Consider the following 22,606-nt stretch of genomic DNA (forward strand, 5'->3'; position numbering starts at 1 on the left):
TGTTGGATTAAAGGTGGACTTTTAGGCTTATGGGCTTTCCATGTGAGTGAATAGAAATTTGGAAATGTGGGTTTGTCCCACATTGGAAAAATGAAGTGGTGTAGATAAGTTTATATTGTGTTACACTTTATAGAGGAGTGACAATGATGGGTCAAGATGCTCTCTCTCGCGCGCGCATGCGCAGAGGGGTGCAAATCATGGACACGATTTGCAGTGGAAGAAAGGCTTGACTTGTGTGCAAGCGTACGACCGCGACATGGGTGCGTGGACCTATCAAGGTAAAAATCGCCTAGCATTCTATGCCATCTTTTGTTAATTTTTTTCAATTGAGACCTTTCATATGCCCTTGAGACCTTTCGCGTGGCATGACTGTTGGTGCTTCATCTCCCCAACTGTTGATGATTCATCTACCATCTTTAAGGCATCTTTATGACAACATTTGGCCTTTCGTATGTCTTGTATAGGTATGTATAAATAGGAGGTGTGCCAAGGCCAGAAAAAGAGACCGAAAAATCCACTTTCTCCTACTGCTACATTTCTTCTGCTCCTTCTGCTACAGTAATTCTGTTCTGCTACAGTAGTACTGCTGCCCGTTCTGCTGCAGTACTGCTTCTGCTTGTTCTGCTGCAGTACTGCTTCTGCTTCTGCTGCTACAGTACTGTTTCTGCTTGTTCTGCTTCTGCTCCGTTCACTGATAAAGTTCAGGTACTGCTTTTGTTCTCTAGCATAATTCTTTGTTCTGCAACTCTGCTGGTTTGCCCATTGTATCATGGGAAACAGACGTCCGCTGAATCCTCGGAGCACATACTGGAGGGGACGAATCTGTTTTAAGGAAACTGTACAAGCTACAGGCCTCGGTTTGATTTAATTAAGCATTATACTACTGTTAGATATGAATTTTATTGTGGCGATGTTAACTAAAACTAGTAGACCAGCAGACCAAAACAACTAGATAGCTTATCAGTAGCTGCTGCTCTAGTAAAATTAAACCAGTAGAAAAATGGATAACTATACAAACCAGTAGAGAACGCTTTCTAACGTTGCTATCTTAATTGTTACCGTTAAAGTGTTCCTAGTACCAGCATCAATTGCAGCATTAAATACTATACGGAGTCATTTAATGCATATTACCAAATTGAGTATAATACAAGACTGATTGTTTTATAGCTTTTCTGCAGGAACCTATTTCGGTAATAAAGCTGATTGTATCAGTTATCTGAAGATTTCTCTGATTATGAACGTTGAACTCAGTCGATTATATATACTTGGATCAAATCCTTGTTCGACACGACACTTCGCATAATATCATTTTTCAAGGAACAAAGCTACTCTCTTATCAGAAAAATATCAGTCGTCCTTGAGCGTTGTTAAAAAGTTCAACACAAAGAAAAGTAGCACACGCTTCATAGCTTATATCTGATCTTGTTAAAGATCATCTTGTGCTACTAATTCTTACACTCTTCACAATCTTTACTGCATCAATATTTTATCAGAAGAGTCTGTAATCTGAAAAGAGTCTTTTCAGAACTTTGTGTTCCGCATTTTTGTAAGTTGAGAAACTAAGAGTTTCAGTAGGCTGAGGTATAAGTCCTTCTGAAGTGGGTGTGTACAAGTGTTGTACTGTAATATCCAAAGTCTTTTAGTTATACCTTATGGAAACAGAAGAAGGGGATACGTAGAAGAGTTTATCTTCGAACTTCCATAAACAACTGCTGTCTACTGCTCTATTGTTTTTCAACTACTTCATCAGATTATTTCCGCACATTCTACTGTAATCAGGTGAAAGTATTCTCACAAGATCGACTACTATCCTTAACAGGATTCTAGTACTTCATCCATACGAAAAACGAGTAGAGTTTATTCACCCCCCCTCTAATCTCAACTTCGATCCTCAACAATTGGTATCAGAGCAGGTTATTCTTGTTTGTGAAAAACTACAACAAATGGAACACTTCATCAAGATCCCTATGTTCTCTAAGGAAGATTTTGACGACTGGAAGATAAGAATGCAAGCTCATCTTGCAGCACAAGATGATGACATGTGGTACGTCATCACAGATGGTCCACTGAAAATCTTAAAGCCTAACACAGCTGTTGCTGTTACTGACGGTGCACCACAGATGGTCGAAAAATCAAGAAGTGAATGGACCAGTGAAGATAAGAAAAAAGCCAATCTTGATAATGTGGCGAATGATATATTGTATAAAACTCTTGACAAGAACACTTTCAGCAAGATAAAAATGTGTTCTACTGCAAAGGATATTTGGGAAAAGCTCATCCAGATATGTGAAGGAAATGAGCAAACAAAAGAAAATAAACTGTCTGTAGCAATGCAGAAGTTTGAAAATCTGAAAATGAGATCTGGTGAAACTCTAAATGAGTTTGATGAAAGATTCAGTAGCTTGGTCAATGAGCTAGCTGCTCTGGGTAAATAGCATAGCAACAGAGAAATAGCCCTCAAGGTGATGAGAGCCTTACCCAGAGAATGGGATGTTAAAACAATGGCTATGAGAGTATCCAAAGATTTGAACAAATTGGAACTGCACGACTTATTTGCAGATCTAAAGGCCTACGAATTCGAATTGGAAGTAAGAAGTGGAGAAGAGCCTTCAAACTTACCCACCAAGGCCCTTGCTGCTACTGCTACTGCTTTTACTACTACTGCCTCTACCTCTTCTACTGTTGCTGCAGTTGTACCTCAGGCTTTACCTGCTGTGATCATTGATAATGCTATGGAGAAGACTGCTGAACAAATCAGTAGTGATGCTATGTCCTTATTTGTAAAGAAATTCTCCAGGTTCATGAAGAAGAACCATCGAACCTATCAGGGTCTCAATCGAAATTTCAAGAAAGATTCACCATCCGGTGATATGGGATGCTTCAACTGTGGAAAGATAGGTCACTTCATTGCTGATTGTCCTAAACCAAAGAAGGATGATCAAAAGAGAAAGGATTACAAGAGGAATGACAAAAAGTCCAGAAGAGATCGAAAAGCGATGATTGCCGAAGAAAGCAAATCTAAATGGGCGGACTCTAGTTCTGAGTCATCTGACTCAGAAAGTCATTCCAGTGACAGTGATGCAGAAGAAGTAAAATGTCTAATGGCAGACAATGACTCAACCTCGACATCTGAAGAGGTATTTGATTTTGACTCTAGTGAATTTACACGAAATGACTTGATTGATGCACTGCATGAAATGGTAAAAGAGTATTCTAGACTTTCTCAATCGTTTGAAGAAGTTAAGATTGAAAATCAGAACTTAAAGAATCAGAACAGTAAGTTAACTTGCTTGCAAGTAGACAGCTGCAATGATTTATAAGTTAAGATGAGTAAATTAATAACTGAGAATGAAAGAGCCAAAGCAGATTACCAGAAGGTGCTTTCTGAAAACCAGAAGTTGTCGCTACTGGTAAATGTTTGGAACAAGTCTTCTGTTTCATTGGAAAAGATGCAAGAGTTACAAAAACAGTCAGGAGATAGGAGTGGTCTCGGTTTTTGTAATAATGAAAGCACTTCTGAAACGAATACTAAGCCAACACTGGATATGTGCAAAGCGAAATACATTCACTTTGTGAAATCCAGTGTGGTACAAGAACCAGAAGTACCTACTGCTTCAGTGGAAAGGAATGTAAATCTGACGAACAGAAGAATACACTATGGTCTGGGTTACGTTAAACCTAAGGAAAAAGTTGACCAGAGTTCTAGATTCAGAAAAGAATTCGACTCTGGAAGACAACATCCCATGAAGGTTAAGAACTACCAGTACTACAACTCTAAACCTGTTCAGAAGAGATACAGACTGGAAAACAGAAACAGAAGGGAAGAACAACATTTTGGTATGCATACTGTTAGAAATAACAGACCCTCTGTTGCACACACATCTTTGGATACCCGAAGTACAAAGTTACCAAGAATTGTACAAATGTGGGTTCCCAAAGGACTGATAAGGCTTGGACCCAAATAGATTTGGGTACCAGTTACTAAAATTTGTGTTTGCAGGAACAGAAGAAGGAAACAGAAATCAGTAACTCTACATGGTATCTGGACAGTGGTTGTTCCAGACACATGACTGGACAAAGAAACTTACTTTCCGAAATAGTGAGCTGTACTGGACCAAAGATAACTTTTGGAGATAACTCAAAAGGTAAAACCATGGGTAAGGGTAAGATTATCCATGGTAATATAATTATTAATGATGTGTTGTTAGTTGACAATGTTTATTACAATCTTATCAGCATTAGCCAACTATGCGATAATGGGTATTCCGTGGCTTTTCAAAAGTATTCTTGCATAGTTAGAGATTCTGCTGGAACTACTGTGTTAACAGGAAAGAGAGAAGGCAATACTTACAGAGTCTCTTGGAACTCAAATCATGTCAACAATCCTACATGCTTAGTTGCTTCTCTTAGCAATAAACACTGGCTATGGCACAAGAAACTGAATCATCTGAATTTCAAGTCAATCAATTATCTCAAGAAGCAGAATATAGTCGATGGATTATCTGACATTAATTTTGTTAAAAATCACGTTTGTTCTGCTTGTCAGCTTGGGAAACAGATAAGATCCAGCTTCAAGACTAAAGATAGCAAATCAACTTCAAGATGTCTGGAACTACTGCATATGGATCTATTTGGTCTTATCCCCATCATGAGCTTAGGGGGAATGAAATATACTCTTGTTGTTATTGATGATTTTTCCAGATTCACTTGGGTAATATTTCTTGCAGGAAAAGATCAAACCGGTTGTCTTTTGATCAAGCTTCTGAAAAGGATTCAAAATGAAAAATCTAGTACCATTATTAAAATCAGAAGTGACAGGGGCACTGAATTCACTAACAAGTATCTTGAGTTATATTTGAATGAGCAGGGGATTCATCATGAATATTCAGCTGCCAGAACTCCTCAACAAAACGGAGTAGCTGAGAGGAGAAATAGAACTCTAAAAGAAGCAGCTAGAACAATGCTAGCAGATGCAGATATTTCTCAGCGCTTCTGGGCTGAAGCAATCAATACTGCTTGTTACACGCAAAACAGATCAATGGTCAACAAAAGACACAACCAGACTCCGTATGAAATATGGAAAGGGAAGAAGCCCAATGTATCTCATTTTCATGTGTTTGGTTGCAAATGTTTTGTACTGAATAATGAGAAAAATCATTTGACTGCATTTGATTCTAAATCAGATGCTGGAATATTTCTTGGCTACTCTGCTGTAAGCAGAGCCTTTAGAATCTTCAACAATAGAACTCTTAATGTTGAAGAATCGATTCATGTTGTCTTCGATGAAGACAGCAGTGCTGAAATTTCTAACACATCTGATTTAAGTAACAGGTTAGACAGGATTCACTTGGAAATTGACAATGAAGATGATGTAGAAGCTAATACCAAGGATCTTCAAAATCCAGAACCAGATATAGTGGAACCAGAAGTTCAGACGTTGGATCTACCAATACCAGCATAAGATGTTCAAGAACCTACTACTGGTTCTGTGGAAGACAATCTTAACATACCAAATCAAGAAGATGCTCATTCCAATCCGTTTATCTGGAGAAAATCTCATCCTCCATCATTGGTTATTGGTAATCCAGCAGCGCCGTTGAGAACCAGAAGGCAAATGCTTAATGAATATATGCATGCTGCTTTTATATCTTAGGATGAACCAAAGAAGATTGAAGAAGCTCTTCTGGATCCCGGTTGGATTGAAGCCATGCAAGAAGAACTGAATCAATTCAAACGTAATGATGTTTGGTTTCTAGTACCTAGACCATCTCATCAAGCTGTCATTGGAACTCGATGGGTATTTAGAAACAAACTCAATGAAGAAGGCACAGTGGTGAGAAATAAAGCTAGATTGGTAGCTCAAGGCTTCAGACAAGAAGAAGGCATAGACTTTGATGAGACTTACGCACCAGTAGCAAGGCTCGAAGCAATCAGAATATTCTTAGCCTTTGCTGCTTTCAAGAACTTTAAAGTATATCAGATGGATGTGAAAAGTGCTTTTCTAAATGGTCTCTTACAAGAAGAAGTTTATGTCGAACAACCTCCAGGTTTTATCGATCATTTCTCTCCGCATCATGTATTTAAATTACACAAAGCATTATATGGTCTAAAACAGGCACCTAGAGCTTGGTATGACACTTTATCACAATTTCTTATTGATCATGATTTTACCATCGGAGCAGTAGATAAAACTTTATTTACTTTAGTCAAGAATAAGCACACTCTCTTAGTACAGATCTATGTTGATGACATTATTTTTGGGTCAACTAACCCCAAATTATGTGCAAAGTTTGGAAAATTGATGCAGGATAAATTCGAAATGAGCATGATGGGAGAATTAACATTCTTCCTAGGATTGCAAATCAAGCAATCAGAAACAGGAATCTTTATAAATCAAGCCAAGTACACCAAGGAGCTTCTGAAAAAGTTTGGAATGGAAGCATGCTCTGATGCTTCTACTCCAATGAGCTCATCTATTAAGCTTGATAAAGATGAAAGTGGTATTCCAGTAGAGGTAACTCAGTATCGAGGTCTTATTGGCTCCTTATTATATTTAACTGCCAGTAGACCAGATATCATGTTTGCTGTTTGCATTTGTGCTCGATTTCAATCTAACCCCAAACAATCTCATTATATTGCTGCTAAGCGTATTTTGAAGTACTTGAAAGGAACTCAAAACGTCGGCTTATGGTATCCCAATGATTCATCGTTAAATCTTATTGGATATTCAGATGCTGATTATGCAGGTTGCAAACCAGACCGAAAAAGCACAAGTGGTTTTTGTCAATTTCTTGGAGATAGGCTGATATCCTGGTTTAGCAAGAAACAGACGTCCATAGCCACATCTACTGCAGAAGCAGAATATCTGGCTGCTGGAAGCTGCTGCTCTCAGATACTGTGGATTCAACAACAATTAAGAGATTATGGGATTCAAGCCTCCGAATCACCTATATTCTGTGACAATACCAGTGCAATTGCAATCACACAAAATCCAGTACTTCATTCCAGAACGAAGCACATAGAAATCAGACATCACTTTATTAGAGATCATGTGCAGAAGAAGAACATTCGTCTGGAATATGTTTCTACTGATCAACAAACAGCAGATATCTTCACGAAACCCTTACCAGAAAATAAGTTTTCTTACTTTCGTAATTCTCTTGGTTTAATAGATTTAACTTAGTCATCCTCTGTTATTCTAGTTTAACTTCTTTTAGTATTTAATTGATTATTGCATTTAACTAACAGTAAGTTTTTGCAGAAAAGCAGAAGAGAAAAAGTCAGATAAGCAAAACTGAAATTTTATTAGAAACCATTTCAGTACTCTACACAATGCGTAATGAAAAACAGTAGATCTTCTTTGCTATTTAACCAGTAGCGTTACATGTAGTGCTTGTCTTCTGATAGAGGAACTTTCTGACATTTGCTTGCAAAGTACTTCAACAGGAAAAAGATGGTCTTCTTCGAAAGAGAAAGGCCTAGAAAGAATCTAGCAAGCTTAGGTCTTGCCAGCACTAATGTAATTTTTAGATGCCCTACAAGGCATCAGAGAGGATTTCATCATCATCAATCCTCCAGCACTCTCTTATCGCATTAGCATGCTTCTGGAAGAAATCGATGCAATATTTCAAACTCAACCATAGCAAAAGATTTGCATAACTGTGGAAACTACAACTCAAGGAGAGTATTTCAAGAATCTTTACGACATCTTTGAAACCCTCAAACCTCTCTCTGAACAATTTTGCCTCATCTCCTGAATCTAGCTCTAACTCTCTTTTTACTTGAATTTTCATTGGTTTTACTTACCTTCGATCAAGATTTGCAGGTATTTATAAGGGGAACAAAGACTCTTGTGAATCACACGATTGCGACTGTTCATCTTCAACGGCTCAGATTGAGAGATGGCCAAGAGTCACTTGTCACAATTATGACTACTTATTAATTGCATTTACCGAGGGGGAACAGTATCTTAGTCAGACTGAGAGTTTGACGCCTTTTCAGAAAACAGATAGGATATTTGTCTTCTCGATAAAACTACTTGTCTGCTGGTTTTGACAAAGTGCTCATTTACTTCAGCACTCTGAAACTTCCAGTAGACGTTATCATAAAATGACAAATCCTTTTCTGATTTTCTTTAATAACCGCCTGGACAGCCCGCTCTTTTTCAAAATTTTCAAAATCATTCGTCTTTCTGACAATTTCTGCAAAACTTTTCAAACACTCAACCAAGAACATACTGACACGTGTCTTTGTGTTCATTTGACGGCTGTATATCTTTCTCATACTTCACATTTTCATCTTTACTGTTTCATATCTATCGTTATTTAGCTACTGCTTTCTCTATATCATAACTAACTACTGCAAAGTTTTCTGCTTTCATCTGCATACAGAAATGGCTGGCGCATATACTCTCAATGCTTATCAGATTAACTTTGCCTCTGTTCTCACCATTAAGGATGAAAATCTTCTAAGAATGTTTCAGGACATTGAGAAATCAGGACTCCGAAAATTCCTGGAAGCACCAGCAATTATCTACAAAAATGCTCTCCTGGAATTTTACGCCAAAGCAACAGTCCATGAAGGAAGGATTGTTCATACCCAAGGAGATGCTTCTATCTCCATTGATGCCGCCCATCTAGGAGCAACCTTCCTCCTTCCACTTTCGGGTATTTCTGAACTCTCTGATATTTCAAAAACAGATATGTCTGTTGCTCTCACCTCTTTCTCCGCATCTGGAGAAGAAGTGTCTCCTTCCTGCCATAAGAAATTACTGAAGATAGAGTATCAGATTCTGGCCGATATTGTGGCCAAAGCTATTCTGATCAAGGCTGGCACCTTCGATAAATTGAAAAAGACAGCAGCACTATCTGAGATTTAGAAAGTACCTATTCGACAGGTCTTTCCAGAAGCGGCTCCTTCTGTTCGCTCGACTGTTTCTTCCACTGCTCTCGTTACTGCGTCCATATCAGCACCCTCTTCTGTTTCTGCTTTTAAGCCATCATCTGGCGTTGTTATTCGGGAACCAGCAAGCGGGTCTTCTGCTTTCCGCCCTATTGCGCCCATTTCATCTACTGACAAAGGAAAAGAGAAAATGATGGCAGAATCACCTACTTTTGGTCACAAGACCACTGTTACTACAGACGTTGACCTTCATCTAGCAGAAATTGAGACCTCTGCAAACGAGGAGATAAAATTCTTTGATGAATGGCATGCTCTCCGATTGTTCCATTCTTTTGACTACTTCAAAACCAAAGGAAATTACAGCAAGATGATGACTGCCGAAAGGAGAACTTTTCAGCTGGCAAAAACGAAGATTGTTATCGAGGCCTTGGGCATAAGGAACTTCATCCTCGATCAAATCAAGTGTCAGAAATTAGAATCAGTGTTGCAAGTTATTCAATCGAATTTTGATCCTGCCGCTCCTACTGCTGCTCAGGATCAACATGTTATTTTGATTCTTTCTGATAGACTTCAGCAGATGAATGAGCAACTTCTTGCTCAAGAACAAGGCTTTGGAGAGCCTACAGTTTATCATATTGGCATTGTCCCGAGCTTTCAACAAAATCAGACAGTTGAGGAAAGGACTACCGCCTCCCCAAAGGCTGCTGTTCTTAGTACTCCTACATCTCCGACTCGGCCCATTCAGTCCTCATCGCTTCTATCTGTGCATGAACTGGCTTCAGTTGAGGAAGTCATTGAATCTATTGTCCCTGCTGTCTCTGCCTCCTTGGAGTTGCCAGCTTCTGGATCTCCTACCCCAGGACAACAAGTCGCAGAACCAGACACTACTTCCCTACTGCCGAACTTAGAATTGTTTTCTGCTGAACATCAAGCAGAAATGATCGTTCTTCTGGAACCACCCTCTGCACCTTCTATTGAAGCATCTTCAGTTACACAGACTGCAATTGTACCTATGGAAGAAGTTTTAGCTTCTGATCTGGCTATCCCTACTGAAGATGCTACTCCGCCTCTGGTTGCTGTTGAGTCTACTGTTTCTGCATTTCCAGCAGAAAGCACTATAGACCCTGTTCCTTTTACTGCTCTGTTAGATGCTCCTTTTGTCTCTACTGCGCTGACTGTCTCCCTCCCTGTTGTGACTGCGACGACTTCTCGTCTTTCTGAGATCAAACAACGCATTCTTGACCGAACTCCTTCACCGGAATCAGATGTTTTCAATCTCGAACAACAGATTCGCTGTCTACGAAACGACCTCCTCAACATCTCTGAATTGGTGAAGCGTATGTCTTGTGAAAACCTTGTGGAATTCAGTGGTTCTCAATCTTTCCGAGAGCGCATGGGTAAACACATCTATCTCACTAAGGAGACAACAGGACAAGATGTATGTTGAAGCCTCCATCTTCAGACAAGCTGTATCAAGAACTTACAACGCCCTCCTACTTGCTCAAACTGATATACTTACTCGAATCACTGAGCATGACGATCTTTTTCGATCGCTCTCTACTTCTGTGGAACTTTTGGATGCCAAGATTGACTCTCAAAATCAATCTATTACTGCCTTAGATAATCGCATCTCCTCTCAGACTCCTTATCTAGAGATGCTAACCGATGGCATTCAAAATATTTCCGGAATACTAAATGATCTCTTTACCCATGTAGTAGCCGCTGATGCCAAAAAAGGGGAAGATAGAAGAGATCAAGAAGGAGTTAGGCAAACAGAAGATGAGGCTGAACCTTCCAACAGAAGAGATCAAGAACCTCAAAATGAAGAAATCATTTACAGGGACATTGGAACCGATTAATTTGTTTACCTTGATACGTTATTATCATTATCCGTTTATTTAAATGATTATCTGTTTATTTTATATCTTTCTACTGTTTAGGTTTTGGCATCACCACAAAGGGGGAAATTGTTAGATATGAATTTTATTGTGGCGATGTTAACTAAAACCAGTAGACCAGCAGACCAGAACAACTAGATAGCTTATCAGTAGCTGCTGCTCTAGTAAAACTAAACCAGTAGAAAAATGGATAACTATACAAACCAGTAGAGAACTCTTTCTAACGTTGCTATCTTAATTGTTACCGTTAAAGTGTTCCTAGTACCAGCATTAATTGCAGCATTAAATACTATACGGAGTCATTTAATGCATATTACCAAATTGAGTATAAAAGAAGACTGATTGTTTTATAGCTTTTCTGCAGGAACCTATTTCGGTAATAAAGCTGATTGTATCAGTTATCTGAAGACTTCTCTGATTATGAACGTTGAACTCAGTCGATTATATATACTTGGATCAAATCCTTGTTCGACACGACACTTCGCATAATATCATTTTTCAAGGAACAAAGCTACTCTCTTATCAGAAAAATATCAGTCGTCCTTGAGCGTTGTTAAAAAGTTCAACACAAAGAAAAGTAGCACACGCTTCATAGCTTATATCTGATCTTGTTAAAGATCATCTTGTGCTACTAATTCTTACACTCTTCACAATCTTTACTGCATCAATATTTTATCAGAAGAGTCTGTAATCTAAAAAGAGTCTTTTCAGAACTTTGTGTTCCGCATTTTTGTAAGTTGAGAAACTAAGAGTTTCAGTAGGCTGAGGTGTAAGTCCTTCTGAAGTGGGTGTGTACAAGTGTTGTACTGTAATATCCAAAGTCTTTTAGTTATACCTTCTGGAAACAGAAGAAAGGGAGACGTAGAAGAGTTTATCTTCGAACTTCCATAAACAACTGCTGTCTACTGCTTTATTGTTTTTCAACTACTTCATCAGATTATTTCCGCACATTCTACTGTAATCAGGTGAAAGTATTCTCACAAGATCGACTACTATCCTTAACAGGATTCTAGTACTTCATCCATACGAAAAACGAGTAGAGTTTATGTTAGAGTAGGTGCCCGTCGAGCCAAGTGTTGGCCGAGTGTGCACAATGAAACTCTATGTATAAACGATCTTTATTTTAATTATATTTGAAATTATTGTTTTGGCACATCTTTATCTGTATACCCATGCTAGTTGCATAGATAAAGTCCTTGAATATACAAATAGTAGAAAGAATATGAGATGCTCATATGATGAGTATCATGAAACTCATATTTGGAATACTGTATATTCTAAACGGTTCCTAGTCGATTCAGCCGCCACTAAGAAGGATATAGGCCGCTCGAGTTAGAGACTAGTATCTGCGATGTGAGTACCATGTTTCATTGGTAGGGGACATTGTGATGTCCGAACATGCAGATAGGTGCTCCTTGTAGAGTGCACTGAACAACCCTCCATAAAAGGACTCTCCAAGTGGTTCTCACTTATCGAGTGGAATAGTCCTAGTTTATGGTTGTACACCATTAGTCCTTATGACCCGGGACAACATTGAGACTCTATGTGCTAGAATTACACTTTGGCTTGTTTACCGACTCTCATGGGGTCATCAGGTGGCAAGGTTGGGTGTTCTGTCGAAACGTATAGGAGTCGATGCATTGTAGTCGGGGATTCACCGCTTACCTTCGAGTATGGATATCCTATGTGTTCTCATGTGTATGTAGATTGAAATCTCTGATCAGAGTATGGTGGTAATTATGAAAGGGGTTTCATAGATTACACCATCGATGCAACTACGGCATGACACATAGTATCGATTCATTGACAACTCTCGATAAACCAATTGTTGTCGAATCGGTCGGGATATATGAGTTGAAGGGACCGTACTGTACGCTAACCATAATTGAATGGTTCTTGCAGGCACTATCATTTGATACCTAGGGAATCATGTAAGCGATGTTGCTAGGCGTTTAACATGATTCGTTGGGTGCTATCAGACTTGAGTTCTGACGTTCTTGTTATCAAAGAGTTGATAAGTAAGAATGGAGCAATTGGGGTATGCTCATATAAGGACATGTTTAGTCCGAATCACATGGAGATGTGAACTCACGGCTAGTTGTATCAATGAACCATTGAGGGCCACACAAGTGCTGGCTTTCTGGATCCCGTTGAGAAGTAAAAATAGTTCAATGTGTTGAACGACTTATAAATGAGTTTATAAGTGTAAAGAAAAATAGAAGTATGACTTCTATGAGAGAAATGTAAATTTTAATTTATGGAAGTGTTCCTAAATTAAAAGTTGGCCAATTGAATAATGTATTTGAAAATTGTGATTTTCATAAACATTATTATGGACTAAATTAAATTAATTCAAGTGTTGAATTAATTAAACACTAGTGGACCTAGTAGAGTCCAAATAATTAAATTAATTCAAGTGTTGAATTAATTAAATTATATTGAGTCTTGTAGAGCTCAATGTAAATTAATTATTTAACTAGTGGGATTTGGGTAAATTCAAGTAATGTTTAATTAGTCTCAAATATGTTTGAGATAATTAAATTTAGTCCATGGTTTTTATTTTGATAATAAACCATATAATATGCATGCATGGGAGGTGAAGGGTTGGAGACAACTTTTGCAACTATCAAGGCTTGGCATGCTACTTTTGTCTCTACTTTTTGCAAGTCCAAGACAAGTCTCCCTTCCCTCTTCTTTCAAGCAAGATGGCCGAATTCTCCATAGCATAATTCTATCAAGTTTTCTCTCAATTTTTCTCTTCAAGTGTTGAGGAAGAAAAATACTTCTCTTTGAAAAATCCTTTTATTTTTTTAGTGCAAAATAAGAGGGGTTCTAGTTTGCTAGTGGTGGGCCTAATTTTGAAGGAAAGATTCAAGAACAAGGTGAAGCTTGTAGATTGTCTTGCCATCAAGAGCTTAGTTGTATATCAACTAAGTTGGAGCCATCATCAACCTTAAGAGGTTGATAGGTAACTATTTCTAAACACACTATTAATGTCATTTTGGTGTTTTATTGTATTTCCTACACAAACTCATGGTGGCCGAAATTTATATGCTAAAATCGAAATTTTTTTGTGCTTCCGTTGCGTTTCCGGCCACCGTAACCGATCCTCTTTCAGTTTATTCACCCCCCCTCTAAACTCAACTTCGATCCTCAACAACTACTGTCTTCATTCACTTTACTGATTTGCTGGTTTTACACATAGCTATCTGTTCTGTTTTTTCTATACGATTTATTTTGAACAACAGTTTCAACATGCGTTAAACAACGCATGCAGAAACTTCAAACAAACATATTTAAATTCATCGAAATCTAGTAAGCAACTAACAGGGACGAAGCCACCCCAAAGGTTGGGGTGGACTCCAGCCTTGGATCAAAAAAAAATTATTAGTAATTATAGTATATATGTAATTTTAGCCTACATTAAAGTTTTATCCAGTCTATAAAATAATTATATTTACTAACTTAGCCCACTAAAATTATTTTCAACACATTTAATCATAAGAGAAATTATTCTATCGACAAATGTACTTTTGTAAGCAAGGGCCTCGAGGTGAAAAAAGTTGTAAGGGTGAGAATTTGAAAGGAATTTCTGGTAAGAGATTTGAAAAAACTTGTGCGGGAGAGGGCCTCGATTGAGTTTGCACGAGGTGAAATGATTGTTTTTTGCTACTTAATTAGTTTACCCTATTTATTACAGAAAGATTCAAACTATGGCTTGATTGATTTTGTAGTTATTTTTCAGCTAAGTAGTGATGAAGTCATAGAAGATTAGATTTTTGCTATGTATAGAGCTGGAGATTAACTTCCTTATGACGTATATTTTTAGTGGATTTTCTATTTTTCCGCCCCAACGTGAGTTTCGAGCAGAAAATTTCTCCTGGGGCACTATGATGGGGAAAATCTTCTGCCCTAGTATGCTTGCCTCGCGGCTCTGGTGCATTTTCTTAAAGATTAGATTTGTCTTGTTTTAACGCTTCATGTTTTTACTGCAACAACTGAACGATCATTATCGGCTATGAAATTTCTTAAGACCTCACTCTGGAATAAGTTGAAAGAAGAGTTATTGGCAGATTATATGATTATCTACATTGAAAGAAAATTTAGTGCAATGATAGATACTGATTCAATAATCGACGAGTTTTATTCGTTGAAAAACCGTAGAGTAATAACTTATATCTAATTAATGTCACTATTGTTTATCGAGTCATTCAGCCCTAGGTCAAAAAAATTTCTGCCTACGTCCCTGGCAACAACACATGCTTTGATAAAAACTAACACGAATATCGCATAAAAATTAAATAAACATAATTCGATTTAGAATATTTTTTAATTGATTTAGTAACCTTTCTTCCGAAATAATGACTTTTCGATGATCCAGCGCCAATTATGAACGAAAAGGAGTCGATTTATACAATCCAAATGCTTAAAAAAATTATGGTATATTTTTCAGAACCAAGGAAATGTCTCTCAACCATTTTCTTTCAATACTATGAATATATTATTGTCGTATTATAATGGAAGTTGAGAAGTTATTTTTTTGGAAATAACCATCCCCTCCAACGATATTTTGTGTCGGGTCAGCCATCGTGGGCGACCTATTTGACCCGTTTGTTATTTCTTAATGTTAACGAACTCTTTAGGAGATTAGTCTATTTCACAAGTAGATTAAAACTCTACCTATGATTTAACACATATTCAATTGATCATCTGAATTAAAAATAAAATGTGCGAGTTTATAAAATGTTCAGTTGAATATGTTGTATTAAAACAAAATAGAGGTATGACATAGATTCAACCTTCTCTAGCACAATTAAAATTTCCCTTTTCAAACAGTCGATGAAGCTCAGATGAGGAACACCTATCCCAAACAACGGTTATTGTGAAGAGCCTTTCTTTTTTATGACCAGCGATCGCTCACACAACTTGTGTGTGTAATATAATAAATGAATATTATGTATTGCATGCAATTTGTTTTCAAAGTTCTTGATTCATTATAATATTCTACAAATTAAATAAAATAAAATGAGATTTAGTAAGATTATTTTCTATAATTGAAAATTATATATGAAAATTCAATAGAGATGTCAATGGGGTGGGTATGGGGCGGGTTTGGCTAAACCCGAGACCCTCCCCATGAAAAAAACTTTGACTCATTACTCGCCCCACCCCGGTTAAATATTCTTCGGACCCACCCCACCTCGAATACGAAACGGGGCCGGGTAGACCCGTGAGACCCGAATTTTTTTTTTAAATAAAAAATTAATATTTCTTCTCACATGACTAAATTATGAAACAAACAAGCCTCTAAATACAACATTGTGGAAAATTAATTCATGTTTTCGACCACACTTAATAATAACAAACAAAGTATTTTCACGAGATAAAAAATTACATAAAAAAGAGTTACTAGCTCTCTAAAAAAATCTTGACATCCCCAAAAATAAGTCATAACATAATTTAAACAGATCAATATAAAATAAGTGAGTAGGCAATATTTAAGTCTACTAAGATGAGGACCAACTATTCTTCCACTATTGCTAAAAGCATATTTAAATGCAACAATTGACATAAGAATAGCTAAGATCGTTATGGTTGAGGTGAGCTACTAAAAAAAATGAAAATTGATAAAACTAAAACCCTAAAATATTTATATCTACATATATAGGACGGGTATTATAGAACACATGACCCGTCCCATATTCGGACGGGTATGAAAAATTGGACCCGATATGGCAGTTAAAATGTGACCATGTCTTGGGCCTTGATTGCACGTAGAGTAATTAACCGTAAAGTTATGGAAAGAGATGGCAAAGTTGATTATATTGTCCTTTGCCTATTCGATTTTACTTGTTTCATTCATTTAAATCTTTAGTTTTCGGCGTCAAATCGAGAAGGCTAGAAGTTGAGGCACCCAATCACTTACTTTTAGAAGTTAGATTTTGTTTATGTTTCAATCATCTAGTACATTTGGTACCTGGCACGCTCGCACAAATTTTTGTGGCGAACAAATAATTTTTCTTGAAAGGGACTGAATTAAAAGATATAAAATTTTAGACAATTTTAGAATTAGGAAAAAGTCGGGAGTATGTTTCTTTTGAGACGATTTCACGAATCTTTATCTGTGAGACGGGTCAACCCTACCGATATTCACAATAAAAAGTAATACTATTTCATGCATGATCCAAATAATATATCTGTCTCACAAAATACCACATGTGAGACCGTCTCACATAAATTTTTGCCAAAAGGGTCGAATAATTTCTACACATTAACTGTATGAACTAAAGCGTAAATCTGGTGAAATGTTTAAATATTATATTTCTATTTTTGGACTGTTTATAGACAAAAACTTGTGTGAGACGGTCTCACGGGTCGTATTTGTGAGACGGATCTCTTATTTGGGTCACCCTTGAAAAAGTATTACTTTTTATGCTAAGAGTATTACTTTTTATTGTGAATATGGGTAGGGTTGACTTGTCTCACAGATTATGATCCGTGACACGGTCTCACATGAGACCCACTCCTATTTATATTCATTATTTCAATTTCTTTGTACCACCTAAAAGAATATTTTACCTATTTCGTATTTACAAAATACCAAAAAATATCAATGAATCGGAGATGATATCCTAACAAATATCATCGACATTATTCTAACATGTTAGATTTTTTTATTATTTCAATATTTTCATCAGGTCTGGACTTATCAATAAAAATAAAAATGAAAATGGGATTTTTTTTTAAAAAAAAAAGATGTCTCACGTGAACCATTATCAATCAATATTTTTTTGAAATATTTAAATTAAAAATATTCGAGAATCAATGGCTTAAAGGAGCAAACAAGGGATCATTAGCAAAAAAAATTGCTTATGGATATGAGTGAGTCTCATGTGAGACCGTCTCACGGATCTTAATCTGTGAGACGGGTCAACCCTACTCATATTCATAATAAAAAGTAATACTCTGTGCTAAAAAAATAATACTTTTTCATGGATGACCCAAATAAGAGATCCGTCTCACAAATACAACCCGTGAGACCGTCTCACACAAGTTTTTACCTATGGATATTTCATATTTCTATTCTACATTACAATTTTCTGGTCGTTAAAAAACTGAATAACTACACATTTATTTAAATATGTTAAAAAGAAAGATAATAAAAAAATTTATTACCAAAAAATAGCATCTTTCGATTAGCCCAACTAGATGAACTTCTTTAAATACATATTTGTTTTTTTTTAAAAAAAAATATTTTGATTAAATGCGTAAAAACTATGTATTTAAAAGAATGTTGAAATATGGTTCTCTGGTAAATTTCGGAGAAATCCATCCACCTGCCTATGTTTTAATTAGGATTCAATCTTGAGTAGGTTTCTTGTGAGACAGTCTCACGAACCTCTATATGTGAGACGGGTCAATCCTATCTATATTAACAATAAAAAATAATATTCTTAGCATAAAAAGTAATATTTTTTCATGGATGACCCAAATAAAAACCCGTATCACAAAATACGACCGGTGAGACCATCTCACACAAATTTTTACCTTCAAGCTTTATATAATATTTTTGTACATTGATATCCGACAAAGCTTAAATTTTCCTTTCAACTATCTGTTTACCGTATTTTACCTTTTTAATTTTATATTATTTAGATACAAATATTAAATATAAACATCTCCACCCCAATAATTAAATCATACCCAATCAATTCATGGTCCCTTCATAAAGCTCAAATCAATCTGACCCTCCTTTGAGAAAATCCGTCGGCTGATCCATTATTTTTTTTCTGGCTTCAAAAAGAGCGATTCAAGGTGAATCTCCGTAGTGTTTTCAGTAATTTCGAAAGTCATAACTCAAAATTAAAAAATATAACAACCATTTTGCATATATAATCGCTCAAATGTTAAGCGTTTATTTTTAGTTTGGCAAAAACTTGTGTGAGACGGTCTCACGGGGCGTATTTGTGAGACGGATCTCTTGTTTGGGTCATCCATGAATAAGTATTACTTTTTATGCTAAAAATATTACATTTTATTGTGAATATGGGTAGGGTTGACCCGTCTCACAGATTAAGATCCGTGAGACGGTCTCACATGAGACTCACTCTTTTAGTTTATACTTCAAATTTGACTATTTCGTTCACATTTCATGTCTTTTATGTGTTTATTAATTGATTTGATGAATTACGTCTTTTATGCGTTTTTCTCCTTCTCAATTGATTTTAATCATTTGGAGCCATTCATTTCTATAGACACTAATGCTATATTTTTTCATGTAATTAAAGTAATTAATTTGAAAATATACTCAATTTTAGGCTCTCGGTATTTAATTTGCCCCAAATGGTACCCAATTTTGAGATTAATTGATATTAAACTTTCGAAACTCGATTTTTTTTCGCATTCAATTTACATTTGAAGACTGTGATTTCTATTGATGTGATTTAATACATTTTAAAAAATGTTTCCACGCTCACCATTGAATACGAGTAATTACTTACTTTAACATAAAAATACTTAAAATAGGATACTAGATACTTGATTTGGCCTTTTTAATACTCTTAGTTATATTTTGGTACATGTGATAAGAGAGGGATTGATAAATAATCATCTCTTATCCCATGTTTGGTACATTTTTAGAAAGCTCGTGATATTGTCATGAGCCCGTGATAAATAATTTTATATAGGGATAAAGTATCCCTTTTATGAGATGTGATAATTTTAGTCTAATGATAAAAACACCACAAATGACTTAATTGCCCTCAGTATATAAAAATCATAAACCCTATTGTTCTCTCATTTTACTTGTAAGTAGATTAAAATTAAATAAATATTTTTATTTATTTTTATATATTATATAATATGATAAATATATAAATGAATTCGAGATAATTATATAAATGATTTGTATGAATCTCAATAAAATTATTAGTATCACTCGATTAACCTTAAAAATTTATATTTGACTTGGCTCACAAAATTAAGGGCTCAATTATCATATTATATAATATATAAAATTAGATAAAATAAAAATAAATCATGCAAACACTGTCGACACATGAACAAATAAGAAATATGAACGCAAGCAACAAATTTAAAATTATAAAATTTATTGTGATAAGGTTAATTTTGTCATTACAATCTAATATATAAATTTAATCACTCTTATTAAAATCATACCAAACATTAAATATAATATCCTATATCTTATTTATCCTTAACCTATCATTATATTATATATCACATGTTTATCCTATCATGTGTAACAAATTATGCCTTATATTGTATGAAAATACATTTGATATTTGAGTGGTCACTATAAATGTAGTCAAATTGGATGTTTCATTGAATATGCAAAGGATAAAGTATTCATGTGCTTTAATACAAAAAATAAACATGTTCCTCACTCACCATCGAATAAGAATAAGTATTTAATTTAACCGACAAAGCATCTAAATTGAGATATCAAATACATGTTTGACTCATTTGATACTCATATTTTGTTTGAAAATACATTTGATGTTCGAGTGGTCACCATAAACGATGTATTGTTGGAGTTTTCATTAAAGATGCATGAGGATGAAGTATTCATGTGATTTAATTTAAAAAAATGTTTCCCACTAACCACGTAAGATGAGTAAATACTTAATTTAACCTATAAGGTATCTTAATTGAGATATTGGATACATGATTTGACCTATTTTATACCCATATTTTGTTTGAAAATACATATGATGTTTAAGTGGTCATCATAAATGAAGTAATGTTGGAGTTTCTATTGAAGATGTATTATGATGAAGTATTAATGTGATTTAATACAAAAAAAAAAAACAGATTTTTTACTATCAAATACGAGTAAGTACTAAATTTAACGTACATAGTTGGGATATCAAAAACCTGATTTGGCTTATTCGATTACCCATTTTTTGTTTGAAAACACACTTGATGTTCGATTGGTCACTAAATGAAGTCCTATTAGAGTTCCTTTTGAAGCTATATTATGATGAATTATTCATGTGATTTAGTACAAAAAAACATGTTTCCCACTAACCATCGAACAAATAAATACTTAATTTAACCTATAATGTATCTAAATTGAGATATCAGATACATGGTTTGGCCTATTTGATATCCATATTTTGTTTGAAAATATATTTGATGTTCGGGTGATTAGCATAAATGAAGTCGTGTTATAGTATCATATTCTCTGGCATAAAATTTTGCAAACTTATGTCTAATATTTATCTACTCGCGTTTTGAATGGAGTGCCCGATTATGCAATCATAGTCCTAAAAGTTTCATTGATACTAAATTTTTTTAAAAAAAATCACTATCTTCACCTATTTAGGTATAATTAATACTAAGATACGTTTACATGATACTAAGTTTTGCATGATATGTATCAAATATTTTAAGTATGGTTTTAAAAAGTGAAATTATCTATTTGCACAGACGAAAACTTTCTACAAAATATAATTTTACAGAATTTTTAAACAATCGAACAAAAAACAAAACTCGTATTCTTCTTTAGCAAAATCCAAAAGATGGGTTTTTGTTTTGAAAACAACAAAAATAGGCTCAAAACCCTACAACAAATTCAATGAATGACAAAAGCATCCTAGTAACTTTAGGAGAATGTATTCATTTCAGATATTTGCTGACTTTTTTAAATAATAAATTTTTATAATGTTCATAGATTTCTATCGAATTTCACAGATTTCTAAAAAATTTCACAGAGTCTTGTAGATTTATTTTGTATGACTTTTATTGATATTTTTAAACTTTTTCATAGAACTTATTTATTTTATAATTTATTATTCCAATTTTTTTAATTTATTTGAACTAATAATTGAACGTGGATAAATTTTATTTATTTCAAATATTTCTCTATCTCAATATAATATTTTTTACATGCTGATTTTACGAAAGACAACAAATAAGTCAGTACTAAATTTATTGCAATTAAACTTCAATTATTCAAGTCAATTCAACATGTTTATTTAAATAATTAATATTTTTAAATAAATAATAATAATTTCCAATATTAATAAATAACCAAATTGAAAATAATTTCATTCATTTTAAATAAATAAATTTTGTATAAAAATATATCAATTTTGTTTTTGACAATATGTCAAACAAAAAAAAATAAACACGACAATTATTTGTTCCTGAAAATAAATAATAAGTATGTTAAGATATTTGTAATTAGTGTAAATTTATAAAAAAAATTTAGGAAAACTTGCAAATTTATTAAGAGAGGACAAATTCTGGATTTACAAATTTTACTAACCAATAAGAAAAACTTCCATTCTTCCAAACAAAAGGATAGAGAGAAAAAATAGCAAAAGAATTGACTTTAATATATTTAATTTATTATAGTTATTCTTATATATGTGTGTTGATAAAATTCTAAAATTTATGTATTAATCACACACATTATACACACACACACACATATTTTATGATTGAAATTCTAAAAATAAAATGAACGATCTCAATAATGTTGATCTTAAACTATTGTTAGCAATAAAAAAAATATGTTTTTAAAAAGTACAAATAAAAGAAAAAATATGTGGATGAGAAAATAATGAAAATTTAGTGTTTGTATTGAGTATGTGAATTTGAGAGATTTTTCAATTAAAATAACATTCAAATTATTAAGTTGAATTAAAAACTTTTTTGACATTTTATTGTGGTACCTTATACTTTAATTTTGTACTTAATAGAATTTCATGGAGTCATTAAAAGTCTATTGACATTTTGAATACCTATAGACTTTTGTAGAGTTTTTAAAAGTCAAGTTT

The sequence above is a fragment of the Primulina eburnea genome, chromosome 12 (genome assembly GCF_022965805.1).
Source record: "Primulina eburnea isolate SZY01 chromosome 12, ASM2296580v1, whole genome shotgun sequence".
Classification (NCBI taxonomy): Eukaryota; Viridiplantae; Streptophyta; class Magnoliopsida; order Lamiales; family Gesneriaceae; genus Primulina; species Primulina eburnea.